This window comes from Oreochromis aureus, linkage group 1 (assembly GCF_013358895.1).
Source record: "Oreochromis aureus strain Israel breed Guangdong linkage group 1, ZZ_aureus, whole genome shotgun sequence".
NCBI lineage: Eukaryota > Metazoa > Chordata > Actinopteri > Cichliformes > Cichlidae > Oreochromis > Oreochromis aureus.
This window is the reverse complement of record NC_052942.1, coordinates 33,478,351-33,492,962: the sequence shown is the minus strand read 5'-3', so window position 1 is coordinate 33,492,962 and position 14,612 is coordinate 33,478,351. Positions and strand designations below refer to the sequence as shown.

The 14,612-nt window shown below is 39.0% G+C and overlaps 1 protein-coding gene across 4 annotated transcripts in view; it reads right to left on the bottom strand.

Annotated features, from left to right (window-relative positions):
• garre1 (granule associated Rac and RHOG effector 1) overlaps window positions 1-13,970 on the bottom strand; it is a 40,936-nt gene extending 26,966 nt beyond the window's left edge. For 3 of the 4 annotated variants that reach the window (XM_039612824.1, XM_031746619.2, XM_039612834.1), the window contains exon 1: window positions 13,891-13,970. The gene's annotated coding sequence lies outside the window, so the exon portion shown is untranslated. Of the gene's footprint in view, window positions 1-250; window positions 434-13,890 lie in introns of those variants that run through there. The other variant, XM_031746618.2, reaches the window with a different exon arrangement.
• Window positions 13,971-14,612: the final 642 nt, after the last annotated feature.

The window sequence follows — 14,612 nt, the reverse complement described above, 5'->3', positions numbered from 1 at the left end:
TATCAACTTGCTTTAGTTTTGTTCAGTTGCAGTGACATCCAATCAGTGATATCAAACCACAACCATAAAGTTGTACTACCCATTATGTGTTGTAAACCAGAAGTGACACTCAAAGGCTTTTATTTTAGAAAACTGATTGGGAAGGATGCGTTCAGCCACAATTCCCTGAAATTGCTGCTAATATTGTATTACAGTTTGGTAAAGAGCTGTGCTTTAGTTGTACATTTCTAGACGATTACTAATACCATACCTCACTGAGCGTCTGTGCAAAGAATCTCTGGCAGTGTCTGGTTTAGCAGAACACAGCTGCAGACAGAAATTCCTGCATGAAGCCATTGTTGGAAGACACTGCGGGGTCTGTTGAGCTACACGTAGTAGGAGTCACAATACTCTCATTCTGTGTGACTTTTCCATCTCCCTTTTGGCCTTTTCACTGAATTAGGAATATAATATTTTATATTGTTAACATCAAAGGATTTGGCCTCACTTCTCTTCTAGCTTGTGACTGTCAGAAGATTAGCAATTTAGAAGGTCTCAAGACAAACCACAGTTAATAACATTCCTGACAATAAAACAATGCTAAACATAATCTGGAATCATATAAGTTAAATAAATAAACATTTCATGTAAACTGATCCAAAAGAAACATGCCTTAAATCTACAGGTGTAAAATAACATTTTTCTCATCTTAGGTCGCAGTGTTTTAGGAAGGAACAAAGAATAAATTCCCATTAAACCAGTTCCTTAGCTATGCACTTGCAGATAGCTATGTGGCACTAAAGACTAAAACAGACACACTCTTTATGACAATAAAGTCAATACGACACTGAACATGATCCTGACAGACCATTTTCTTTATGAAACAGCTTTCCATATACCAGGCAGAAATCTGACTGTGTTATCTTGTAACATCACACTGAAAACAATTGTGTTTTGGGATGAAACAGGAACGGCAGATAAAAAAATATTATTCCCAGCTAGGTAACACATCCAGGATGCTGTCACTGTAGGTTTAGCAGCTGTGTGGTAGCCCCACATACAGGGTAGCTTCCATTACGCATCTCCGCCAACATTCTCCTGACCTTCAAAACCTCACTTCCTTTCACAAACAGAGGGGACGCCCAGCAAAAATCAGCCCACCCTTATCTGTCCTGGGCCACTGAGTTGAGAGACAGAGCCAAGGGAAACTACTGACCTCCTCTTGAAGGGACAAGGGAAATGTGCTTTCAGTTTTTTTAACCCTTACATTACAGTAGTTAGTCTTTCAGTTATTATTTTGAAAATGTGCTAGAAGGACACCTTACTTAAAGACAAGCACACAAATGTACATCGTAGTCAGTGAGGTTTCATCTCCAATACTTGTTCAGTGTTGTGGCTAAGAGCAGCTAACTAGTGCAACAGGCCTTTAAATCCCAAGGATTACAGGCACAGTGAGAACCTGCCAGGTGCCCACAATGCCTGCTAGTTGATGTAAGTAATAGGATATAAGCTTCTACAAAGTAAATGTGAAACCTAAGCTCGGCTAGCCTAGAGCTGGTTACTTTTGTTCTCACACATTCACACTATTTTTGGCTAAATGATGGGTGGAAGATTAGTCTTCTTTCAAACAACTTGATGCATATACTAAACAGGTCAGTGAGGAAACCACAGTGAACAAAACTAGCTTGCTAGTCATACAGCATGAAGTGAAGGACCAGGACACAGCTGGAAACAATTAAAACTAATTGTGGACAGCGGTTAGACAGCTTTAGGAATGTGGTTTGGAAAAACAGAGGTTGGATATATTTAATCTTCATGAAATAATTCTTTTTTTCCACCTTTAGATTTGCTGCCTCAAATTGAGGAAGTCAAGTATCTCAGGGTTCTTGTTTACAAATAGCAGAGAAGTAAAGTAAGAGGTTAACAAATGGATTTACAGTGCTATAGATGCATCAGTTTGCTTTATTGAAGGCAAATCTGAATGCAAAGCTATTCACTGACTTGTCAAGCTGCATTACTTCCCTCACAAACTGTGGGTTATGACTAAAAGAAAGACTGCAGATTCACACAGCAGAAATAAACTGTGTCTGTCCCGGCTTCCTGAATCTCCTTAGTGATAGGGTGAGGACCTCAGTCATTCAGGAGGGCCTCCTAGATGCCTCTGAGGTGAGGCATTGCAAACATGTCCAACCCAGGTCAAACTACAGAAACAGTCTCTTGGCTAGCTTGAGAATGTCTCAGTAATCAACCAGAAAAGTTGGATGCCATGGCTGAGAGAAGTCTGGACATGGTTTCTTAAGCAGTGATTATACCCTATTGTGGATACGGACCCAGGTAGCTGGAGACACCATGGATGTATTTAAATTAATGAATTTTAATTGCAGTTCTCTGAAATCCACCTGAAGGGAACACATGCTGCTGGTGCATTACAACAAAGACATGGATGTAACATTTTTATTAACCTCCTAGGACCTGGCATCCACATATGTGGACATCACATTTTGGGTTGTCTAGAACAAAACACAAAATTTTGCTCTACAAGGGCCTGATATCCACTTCCCAGGACATTATACTGCCACTGTTCTATCGAAATTTGAAGCGAATGTCCTCATATGTGCATCTCATTTTTCTCAGAAACAAAAATCAGGTAAAGAAAAAAATAAATAAATAAATAAAAAAAATCAGGTAATTCTTTGTTTTTACATTCATCAGGTCCAAATCAGCCCAAATAGCAAAGAAAAATTAAAAATGCATGCCATGAAAGAGTTTGGGTGTAAGGAGGTTAACAGTGGTAATTAAAAACAAATCTGTCAAACATTCAGAGCAGCACTGTTAGCAATGTTGCCTCAGAATAATATAATAATTATTTTTATTTTTTTATTTATTTATTTATTTTTTTTTAGTATAAAGATGGAGCTATTGTGACGTGACAGGTGAGTCCAGATTCTGAAGTCTCCACACTTCTTGTGGCTGCAGTGATGCTAGTTTTTTTTTCTAGCTGCAATTTACTTTATTTGGACAAGCACATGGAGTGGTTATTTATCAGCCAACACTACTTAGCTTGATTAGCTATCTAGTAATTGGTGAGCTAAGTACAAGACACTTATTGATTTCAGCTCCCTGTGTTAAGACACATGTCAATCAAAGTAACGGTTAAGTCAATAATCCAGGTGGAGTTGGACGAGTTATAAAAATCAATTAATAAATAAGAAAAATCACCTTCATCCAAGTTAAGAATTGGGAACCTATACACCAATACTAAAAGAATTCTTTGACTTTTATTTTGATTGCTGAGTCTATAGCCCCTTTTCCATTCGCGCCTCCTAAGATCATCGGGTTTTCAATTACAATTGAATACCACCTAATGTGTGTGGTCGTCATTATAGCAATGCAGCTGAGTGTTCCGTGACGTAATTAGCTACGGCAAAGGTCGACGTCAAGGTGATGATAAACCTGCTACTCGATCTGTGGTTTTTTGTCAGACTTATTTTAGTGAAAGAGATGCTCTCATGACTCACCACTAACCAGCCAACCAGTCCCGCGGAGTCTGCCGTCACATTTCAGTACCTGCTCAGATCACTTTGGAACCATGGCCAAGCAGGTACTATTTTTGTACTTTGTACCAGGTACAATAAATCAATGGAAAACCCCGATAAATATGGCGAACTGTGGCAAATCAATCCATGTATGTACTAATGGAAAAGGGGGCTTATGTTGACTGACCCCCTTTTGGAGTCAGCCTAAAGTCTATGCCACTTCGCACTTCATCTCTAGATGTTGCCCAGGACAGTGTCATAAGATATGCTGAATCTTATGAGTTTCACTTCCTTTAACAAAAAAAGAAAAAAAAAAAAAAAAAGCAGTGATAGTGGAAAAAATGAAAAAAAAAAAATGCTGATTCAAATAAAATTTTTGTCAATTAACTTCATACTATCAAGATTACCCTACAGTCACAATGGTATTAATCTGAGCCTAGTGTAAAGAATGTGGTTCCATTATCTTTCACTTTAAAAAAAAAAAAAAAAAAGTGAATAACATCATCGCACAATCTAGCACAGTTACAGTCATTTAGCCAGCTTAAAACTGATGACACACTACATTTTTCGGCCAATGTCAGTAAATGTCATCTTATGTCAGTAAATGTCATCTTATTTGGCAGGCCTATCATTCTATAACAGTGTTCTGTAGTAGTTTTTTTTTTTTTTTTTTTTTTAGGGCTGTGAACAACAAAAGTAACAACACGTTAAGTGAGTGCTGTGAGTCAGACTCAATTCAGCCCAAACAACAAAGTGACATTATTAGAGAGTGTTCATGGTCTACATTTCCTTCCTGGCAACAAAACTCTGCAGGCAGAGGATATCCCAAGAGAAGCAGACACAGCATCAATATTAATGAGGCCTGTTGGCTTCTTAGGGTAGCTCTGTTGGCTGACAGCCTCCTGTTGCAGGGCACAGTGTGTTAGAGATTGCACCCAAACAAACACGTGTGATAAGAGCGTCCCTCCGGATGCACTGGAGTTCTGCCAGCCCACTTTAGTGTCCTTCCTCCAGCAGGAGCCGCTTAGGGCTAATGTTAGCCCTACTTCCCCACTCGCTGTACATGTCAGCTGCTCAACTTCAACAGGAAGGGGGTTTAGGTTTCCTGGAGCAAGCTCCCTGTCGTCAGTAACAAAAACTTCAAGCCAAGTATGCCACTGGGCATGTAGTAAAGTCATGGTACCTGTCTTTACAACCTGCTGGCCAAACAACTGCTTACAATGGACTACCTTAAAAGGGAGGTAGTATAATAGCAACAAATCCTTGAAATGCTGATAATAATTCAGAAATGCCACAACTACTTAAATAATACTGTCTGGGCTACACTTGTATTGTAACAGATATTCATACTGATCAGCCTTACCTGACTATTGGCAGGAGTCTGCATTTTATTTTATTCAGTTTCAATACACAAATTTCTCTATAAGTTTTGCAACATTAAAACACCCTTGTGTTAATTTATGCAACCTTCAGGATATACCAGCATTCATAACAGCAGTTACTTTTGGATACTCTGCCATATTTGTGTCACTGTTACTTCACAGCTAGGTGGCTTAATAGCTGTAGATGGGGCAGCTGTTACCCATGTTGACAGCTCCTTATCCATCTGCCACTGTGAGGCAAACACAAGCCCTCTGATGCTCTTGCCACAGGCCTGACATTAGCTCTCTCATGAAGTCTATTTCAGCCTTCATGGGCAAAACAGCTGCCCTGAAAGTCCACACTGCCCCGTTTTTAGACACTCCAAAAGGTTCAGCTCAAAGTAAAAAAATGTCCTCCTCTACATCTGTTGCCAATGAAGCAAAGGAATGCATTTCCCCAGAACACTCTTAATGTGGGTTCATATGAGTGCAGAAAAATAGGCCAGAAAAACTGATATGCTGCAAAACATCTCCACAAAATGTGATGTAAACTTAAAAAGTGCATGTATAAAAAATGATGCACTAATTGAAATGTAAGGCAAAGTTCACACTGTGTGTTTTACTGAAGACATTCCAAAGTGCAGATAAGTCACAGTGGAGTCTGAGAATCGGCAGACAGGTCGAGGAGGTCAGTCCGAATGACAGGACAAGTGCCGTGAGCAACTGTGTGACAGGAGCTGAGCCAGGCTCCTCTTGCCCACAGAGCACAAGGAGAGTATTGTGGCAGCCCTGGTGTTCTCATACCAGCACACAGAAAAAACACACACATGCACACTTGCACATGCAGCTGCATGACTTTGTAAGAGTAAGAGAAAAATAAAAGGTCTTGGCTACAATTTAATATTAATAACAACTTTTTTTTTCCATCAATACAGTCTGTTTCCTTTTTTTTCCCTTTTTTTTTTCCTTTTAAATCTTGGCCCTGTTTTAGGCATTGTGGGTTTTGATTGTTGTAGTTTTGTTCCCATAACTAATCCTGTTTTGGTCCCGTTTTTGGCTCAAAACTAAAAATACATTTTATTTTATACTCAGGTATTACAAAAGACTGTTTCTAAACACTTTTCCAGTTCTGCTAAATTGTATTTTTTGGCAGAATTTGCACTTTATAAAGCAGTAGTGAAACCTTTCCTACTGCTTAAGTACCACTGTTATGAGTTTGCTCAGACATATCAGTCAAGAGGCTGATACAGCTGGCTGGATAATATTAGACTAACCTGTAGTGTCCTAACACACACTGTAAGTAGCTTATGGCTCCAATAAAAATAGTGAACAGGCTGCACTCACAAAGGACACACTCACAGGTCTCATAGGTCTGTGTTGCACAGACTTCAACATGTGCTTTTGACTTAATTAAATATTAATACATTCCATCACCCTAAGAACAAACAAAAAGAATATGTCCCAAATTTATTAAAGTCTAACAGGGGAATCGAGATGACAGCTGACATGCACGCATGAATCTCATTTGATTAAATACAAGTCCCATCTCATCTGATCTAATCTAAGCTTTCGCACAAAGCCTAAATACCTTTCCAATAGTCAACATTAAGCAATCGAAATAAGCTCAAATACCCTCTTCAAATAGCTCTGTACAATAGACCATGTTTACTGTGCCTAACCAGTGGGTTTCAATAAGTGAGAGCTGTGATGAAAGGCTCTGACGTCAGTTCCATTCATAAAAGGTTGGTGGCAACCTGTGGGGATGAAAATGCTTTCCTCAGCCTAAACTGAGCAGACTGTATACTGAGATTGCAGGTTGTGTTACAGCCCAAGCACAAGTGAGTTGTATTTATAGCCAAAAAGAAAGTTAGAATTTACTTTTCCCGTTTAGCCACAATGACAAAATATATAGAGGTGTCACAAAAGCCGTAAGTCTAAATAGGGTAGCAAAAGAAAATCAAGCCAATACAGCACTGTGCATGTTATCATTAAAATAGCTGCACCAATCTAGCTTTTACCACTTCTTATTCGATCTCGAGACCATGGCTTAAGGGATCTTCTTATACCAAGTACTGATTTGACCCCACTGTTAAATAAATAAGCTATATAAATTTATTAAACTGGTACGCATCCCTTTTCTCAACAGCTAATTAATTATCTTGAGTCGATTCAACTGCTATTAGCTTAAAGGTGGGATACAGAGTGACAAACAGTCATTCACACACACGGTCAACTTTGAATCGCTAATTAAGCTAACCCATGCATTTCTTTGGACTGTGGGAGGAAGTGACTGACTCAGCTGCTTTCACAAAGTGTTCTGTTTGTATTGTAATACCTGTTCCGAACTTAAAGTCTTAAGCTGAAAAACACCATTGACATTATAATAATTAAAAAAATGAAACTAAAGTAAACACAACAACACAAATTAAATTTAAATTAACAAAATTCTGCAAACTATTTAAAACAAAAGAGAATTTAAAAAGCCAAAATGAAATGGGAATGAAAACTAATTTTATGGTAAATGGCCTGCATTTGTATAGCGCTTTACTTAGTCCCTAAGGACCCCAAAGCGCTTTACACTACATTCAGTCATTCACCCATTCACACACACATTCACACACTTTTATAATTTTAAAGCTCAGAATTATAAAATATGCATGTTGATCACAATTTGCATTTAAGTTACAGACTTTTGAAGACATTCAAGGACAAGATCTTGGCATCAAGGATGTGAAAAACAACCAAAATGCTGACGCTTTGCTGTCAGCAGCCGGTTCACTGTTCCTGAAGCGTTGCGTAGCAAATACAAAACAAAGATTTGAAGTGAGCAAAGCAACCCCATAAATCAGCAGAGATTTTATCATTCCTAATTCTCACACAGTTACAAAACTCAGTAAATGACAATCCTTTGCACAGAGGATAAAGAAAGGCTGTTTACTGACTGCTACTGAGTGCTTCAAAACAATACAATACATTGCACCTTGTACCATACCTGCCAGACTATGGAACTTTTAAACACTGGACAAATGTTTGATTCACTACTGAAATACCTTACAACAATCTATAAAATCTTTACCATCTCCACTGCTTGATTTTTAGTAACTGACCCCAACTTCTGAGCTGCATATTTTCTGCAGGGATTAATAAAGAGAAGTTTCACATTAGAGTTTCATGGTAGTCTTATTTCATTTGATCATCTCTGGTGCATGAACAGTCATGCTTCTCACTGGGAACATTTGACTGAGGGGCAAATAGCTGACCACAAACTAAGGCTAAACTGGTTTCCCAGGAGACAAGGGTGAGATTTCAAGGAAGAGGCCCCCTCCCTCTCTTTCTTAAGCATAAACCCATGAGCTGCTTCACCCCGACTAACATTGTATTAATTTCTCCCTATTGCAAAAATCAGTAGGCATTTCTGCAATTTTGTCCATTTTGGTGGCCAAAATAGCCAAGTAGTACATGACACTAGAGCTGGGCCATATCATTCCGTTCACGGTAATACCCGTATAACGTTAGGCAATGATAAGAAAATGAAATATCGTGATAGAATATGGGTAAAACGCACATGCGCATTCCCTTATTTTCATATGCACATGACGGAAAAAGCATGGCGGCAATGGAGAATGAGAAGGGCGAAAGCGGATTGTTGAATGAAACAGATGAACCAGAATTGGTTTGTAAAAATGGTGCAACTTTAGTGGTGTGGAACTGGTTTGGCTTTCGTCTGTCAGATACACACCAAAGCACAATTTTTGGGAGAGCATGCAAGCGGACCGTCGTTATTACCGTGTTTTTTGGAAAATAAGGCACACTTAAAATCAATCCTTTGATTTTCTGAAAAATCGACAGTGCCCCTTATAATCCGGTGCGCCTTATGTATGAATTCTGGTTGTGCTTACTGACCTCAAACTGATTTTATGTGGTACACGGCGCTCAAAAATATGTCAAAAAATGTTTTAGTACGACTTTCGTAAGCTACGAAGCCACACCGCTTGATGGATTGTCGGAGCATTATGGCTACCGCAGTCAGGAGCCTCGCAGAGTAATACGTACTGTGCTTCAACATAATATTACCGTATTGTGTGTTAGGGCTGCACGATATTAGGAAAACCTGCGATGTGCGATAACTGTGATCAATATCGCGATAACGATATGACTTGCGATAAAATAAATAGCAAAACAAAAAAAACCCCAAATACATAATTTCCGTTTTACTGCAACAGTTTTATTTAAAGAAAGCTGCTGTATTAGCAGTGTAACAACAAAGTGCACTTTAACATTGAAACATTGCCCCCATAAAAAATTTTCTGAGGCTTGAATTCTAAAAGACATCCTTTCCGGTCTAAATAATTAGTTTTAAATAAACATAACTTAAATTATACTGCAAATTATCTCAATGCAGTTGTTCATCATTTTATCACTCACCAAGTAGTTATGATGTAAGTTAAAACTGGAGAGGAAACTTTACTGTAGTGATTGCGTAGTTTTCAGCTTGGCTCAGTTCAAACATAACGGTCTTGCGGCATGTTTCGTACATTTCTGGAATGGCGACATGGGAAAAGTAGTTTCGTGAGGGGATGCGGTATCTCCGGTCCACTTTATGTATCAGACTGGTGAAGCTCTCTCTGCTAACTGTATTTATAGGCATCATGTCTTTAGCCAAAAAAAATGTGTAATGGCCTCTGTTATTTCTTTGTACCACTTCGACGTTTTCTCATAAGGAGTTCCACTTGAAAAACTCTGATACAGAGACGGCTGTTGGACTGCTGTGCTCTTTGTCTTAACATTAGCAACCTTTGTTTGGCTAGCCCTATCTTTCTGGAACTCTTCAAACAGTTCTCTGTGGTTGTATTGAAGATGATGGTGGAGATTAGTCATGTTTCCTCTGGTGGTTGCCACGAGTGTTCGGCAAGTTTTGCAGAGTACCTGTGTTTGGAGAATGCTGTCTTTATCAAATCCAAAGTACCTCCAAATAAGCGAGGTACTATTTTTTTTTTTTAGCCACGAGTTCATAGTCAGTAGCGTTCTCATCATGCGTCTCGCTCTCAGCCATTACAACTCTGACTCGTTGCTACGTAGGAGGCGGGCCTCTAATCCATTTGATTGGTTAATGCCGTGAAGGGCTCTATTCGACCGGTCAAATGTGTAAAGGGGTTTATTTGATTGGTAAATTCTTTAAAGCACGTGTGTAAACATTTTAAGGCACCCAATTATCGCAGTTTACGCAGTGTTTTGCGATGCTTATATCACGATGACAATAAATTTTCGATTTATTGTACAGGCCTATTGTGTGTATAACCTTTTTTTAAGTTTTGTGGATATTATACATGCTTATGTTCAGGATGTGTCGGCCAATTTCCACTGGAAATGCCTTTTGGTTAAACTGTCAGCGAGGAATTTGCATTTGCACTGTTAAATTTTTATATAGCTTTAATGCACATAAAAAACAGCTGCTTGTTTAAGTGAAAATACATTGACAGGGTATTTTTTTTGCACTAATAAAGTTGTGGAGTTGTAAAGTATTTTGTCTCGCGTCAATTATATCGTCAATTATATCGTTATCGCAAATTTTCAAATATATATCATGATAAATATTTTTGGCCATATTGCCCTGCCCTACATGACACACTAGCAGACAGAGTTGAAACAGCCCATGTAAGAGAAAGAGGTACACCCCAGCCCTCTGACACACATAAATACTGTTAGTTTTGTTCATCCAAAGGAAAATACAAACACAAAGAAAAAAGATTAACAGAATAAAATGGGTTGTAGCTGAATATTATTTAATATGATCAGAGACAAGTCAAATATAAATTGTCCAGTCTGTCCCAAATTTCATGTGTTTGATTAAAGTCAAAGTCTAGAGACATCTATATGTCAAAATCATGTCACACTCACAGCATCAGCTAATGGCAACAGGGGATCAATATTAGGTACTAAACATTGTCTGATGTACATTAACTTTACATTTTGTATTTAAAATAATGTGACTGACTTGTTAATTAACAAATTAGCCATTAAATATTCCAAAAGGTGCTTTTTAGTGTTACACAGTGTTTTACTGCCGTGTCCCAACATTTTTTTTATGTTTTGCTTGCTTATCACACTTTTCTGGATATACGAAAAAACAAATTAAAAAAACCCCAAACACGCTAGCACCTACCTACCAAGGAACTTTTTTACTCAAGCTTAATTACATTTGTTTCAAATGCAGCCGAAAATAACAACAAAATACAAACATTTACATTAAAAAAGGCTCTTTACTTGAGATGATTCTTTGGCTTAGCTATATGTGAGCCAGATGTGGTCCCATGAGTAATTGCCATTAAAAGCTTGTTTTTGAGCTTGGAAAAGCCATTTTTCAATAAGCAATAACATTTCTCAGTTTCAGTATTTGAACTATCCAACTGAATGCAGGATTTAAATCCTACGTACAAAACGCAAATTCTACACAATGCAAATCACTGCAATTTATTTACATTTAACACAGACTCCCAACTTTCTGGAAGTTGTAGTTAGTGTCTACATGACATCCTGCAAATCTTTCTGGTCTCAATGAAAAATTTTAAGTAAAACTCAATACACAAAATGAAGGAATTCCTGTTTATCACCTACTTCCCCCTCAGTGGAAATGTCTCTGTAAGACTCACCTGCATAAATTTGACGGGGAACAATAATCACTAGAAAACTCCTTTGTTTAAGGAAATATCATTCAGACCCATGAAGTGCCTGCACTCCACCCGATGCAAGTGCAAACAGTAATCTTGTGACTGCTGACTTCCTCATACATGTATCCGGATTTAAAGTTAGACTGAAGAAAATGCCACTCCTGGTCATATGTATCACATGTTGACAAACACTGGCAACAAATAATAGTATGAAAACAACTCAAGCCTCAGTGCTAGTCCACCAGCTATGGTGCCCATTCAGGCACATAAGCTATTCAAGGGAGTGAGTTTAAAACAGACAGGAATTTTGCAGTGCAAAGCATGTATTTCCACAGAGACACAGCTGTGGCAGATGCCAACACAAAGGTTCAGGGTTGTTTTAATGACAGTTGTACAAAGCATGCAAAACTCCACAAAAGGAACGTGCTGGCTTTACCATACATGTTCACTTTAACAAATTTTTTTTTAAAACAACAACAACAAAAAATTGAACATCAGTGACAAACACAGTCATCTGAGTGAAAACAATTTTCAATAAAAGTTTAAAAGATCACAGCCTTTTACAGGCATTTCTCAATGCTAACATCTTTACTTTGGAAGGCAAAAATTGTAATTGAAATCGAATTAACTGCACACCCCTATTACCTAACAAGCAAGAAAATATGAATCATGCAATGACAACAATTTTATCAGTCATCGTCAGAGTGGCTGCTCATGGCAAACCTTGCACGTATGAATAGCCAATCAGCGCACAGACATCTAAAATCATAGGTGATATCCTATGCCAAGACACAATCAGACAGTAGTACAGCTTCTCACAAGCACATCCACACGATCTCAAACGACAGACATCTGGCTAGACTGTAGATGGCTACACCCCTCCAAAGAAGTGGGGCAACGTTATTTATTAATACAACTCCACTCATCTTCTCTGTACTGTAGAGACTATATAAAGACATCGACATCAATGTAGTTGTGCAAGTTTCTACTTTACTTATAGTACGATTATTTAAGGTCAATATATAAAAATTAATGCTAACCAAGAGGCGAGTATTCAACGACCATAATAGCATGTCTGAGGATACGATTTCAACACCTCTACAGCATTACTGCTGCTCTGCTCTGTACGTGTTATTAAACACAGCACGGCTACTCTGGGGCTATTATTACAACAGCTTGCTACTTAATCTTGAAACCCCAGAGGGGAAGAAAACCAACTAACTAGCTAGTTTTGTAAGGGGGTTATTGTCAAACACGATCACTATTTAGCAGGAAGGTGTAACAGAATCCCCGCAAGCGCAGTTAGCCGGTTTCATCGAAACTCTGGGATGACATGGCCCAAGTCATGGGAACACTATGTCGCAGCTATTAATACGGCCTTTTAACGCCCTAAACGCGGTGTCGCCGGAAAGCCTTTCGCGGTATCCACACGCCAAGCGCTGGATAAGCGAATGACGGGGAAATGCCACCCCCGGTGGGTACCCACCACACTAGGTCCCTTGCTTTCCCCGGTCTTTAACACTCACCCGCCTGCCACACAGAACCAGACGCTCGCTTTCGTGTTAGCTAGCAAGCCGGAGCACAGAAAGGCACAGAAACATGTATGTAGCCACAGGAACCGTAAATAACGTCCATGTCGCCAGCTTGTCTCTAACGTTAGCCTGCATTCCATCTTTGTGCGGCGGATGATCACCGACTGCAGCGCGTAACTTCAAACCGAGAACGCCCAGGTCCGTTATCGGACATGCAGTCAATCCAGGTTATTACAAAAGCTTAAGGCTTGTTACCTCATTCTCGCACGTAAGAGTGTCAAGACGATGATCAAATCTGAAGCATCGTGCACAGATATAAACACGGGGCAGTGTTAACAGAAACAAACGACAGCGCCAACCAACCGCTCCTCCTTCGCTAGCCGAGGCGGATGCGCTTCATCAGCACACATGAAATTGGGCTTGTGTACATACGAGCGTTCAGTTGCATAAATATGTCAAGTCCTTCTGGAGCCTTCACTGAAAACACTTGTCTGAGCGATTATGGGGTTGCAATATTTTGCTTAACACGACTAAGAAAAATAAGCACGTCACAATAAGATGCGTCCGATAATGGACACATCAGTACTAATCAAGCTAGCTACACAGCTAAGCGAGCTAGCGTTAGCAAACCAGCTAGCTCTCTGCGACACGACTGTAAGCGCTGCTAGAAAGCACCAGCTAATGTAAGCGGCCCGGTGCTGCTCCATCACAGACTCAAAACACGCGGGACTACCGCGGCCAAGACAAAACAAGCTCCTGTGAAACACAAGAAAATTATTACAGTACGCGTTTAGTTAATCAAAGCATCGCTTACCAGCTCTAGGCATCCACCCTCTTGACAGCGAATTCCCTGTCTGTGTGACCACTATCAAAACCAAGTGAATAAACTCACACTTCCGCTGAGACTTTCACAATAAAACCGTCAATCAGCAATATTGTATCAGTATATTTCGTCTTCCTACAATACCGCCTTCAATACCAATTAAAATACCATGTAAAAATAATCTAAGATTGCGTTATCATATTGTTTAATTTAGTTTCTAAACCTTACACTTCAATTTTGTTTTTTGTAATATAACTCTAACTAATATAAATAATAACTATAACTATAAATAATATAAATATAACCAATATAGTAAAAGGCACGAAGTAAGAATAAACGTGGAAAGCATCAAACATCATGATTTAAAAAGTAGGGAAACCTAGTTATTCAAATGAAAGAGAACCCAAATAATGAGCTGAGAAAAAGTCGCATTATATCTTTTGCTTGACGTGTAGAAGAAGTTTGTGACTACATGGAATAAAGATTAAAACATAAAATAAAATCCAGCGCAATTTAATGCTGCTTCTGGATAGGGTTTTCTCGCCCCCTAATGTTTGTTAGAGAATGTTACATCTTGTACTTCATGATTAAACAAGAACACTTGGGGGCGCTAAGGTCCACAAACTTGTCTTTAACGATCCAACCTCTCCAGGTAGCAGATACCTGCACAGCTTTAAAGGATACAGCCTGCACTTGATCTGGATCTGCGGTGT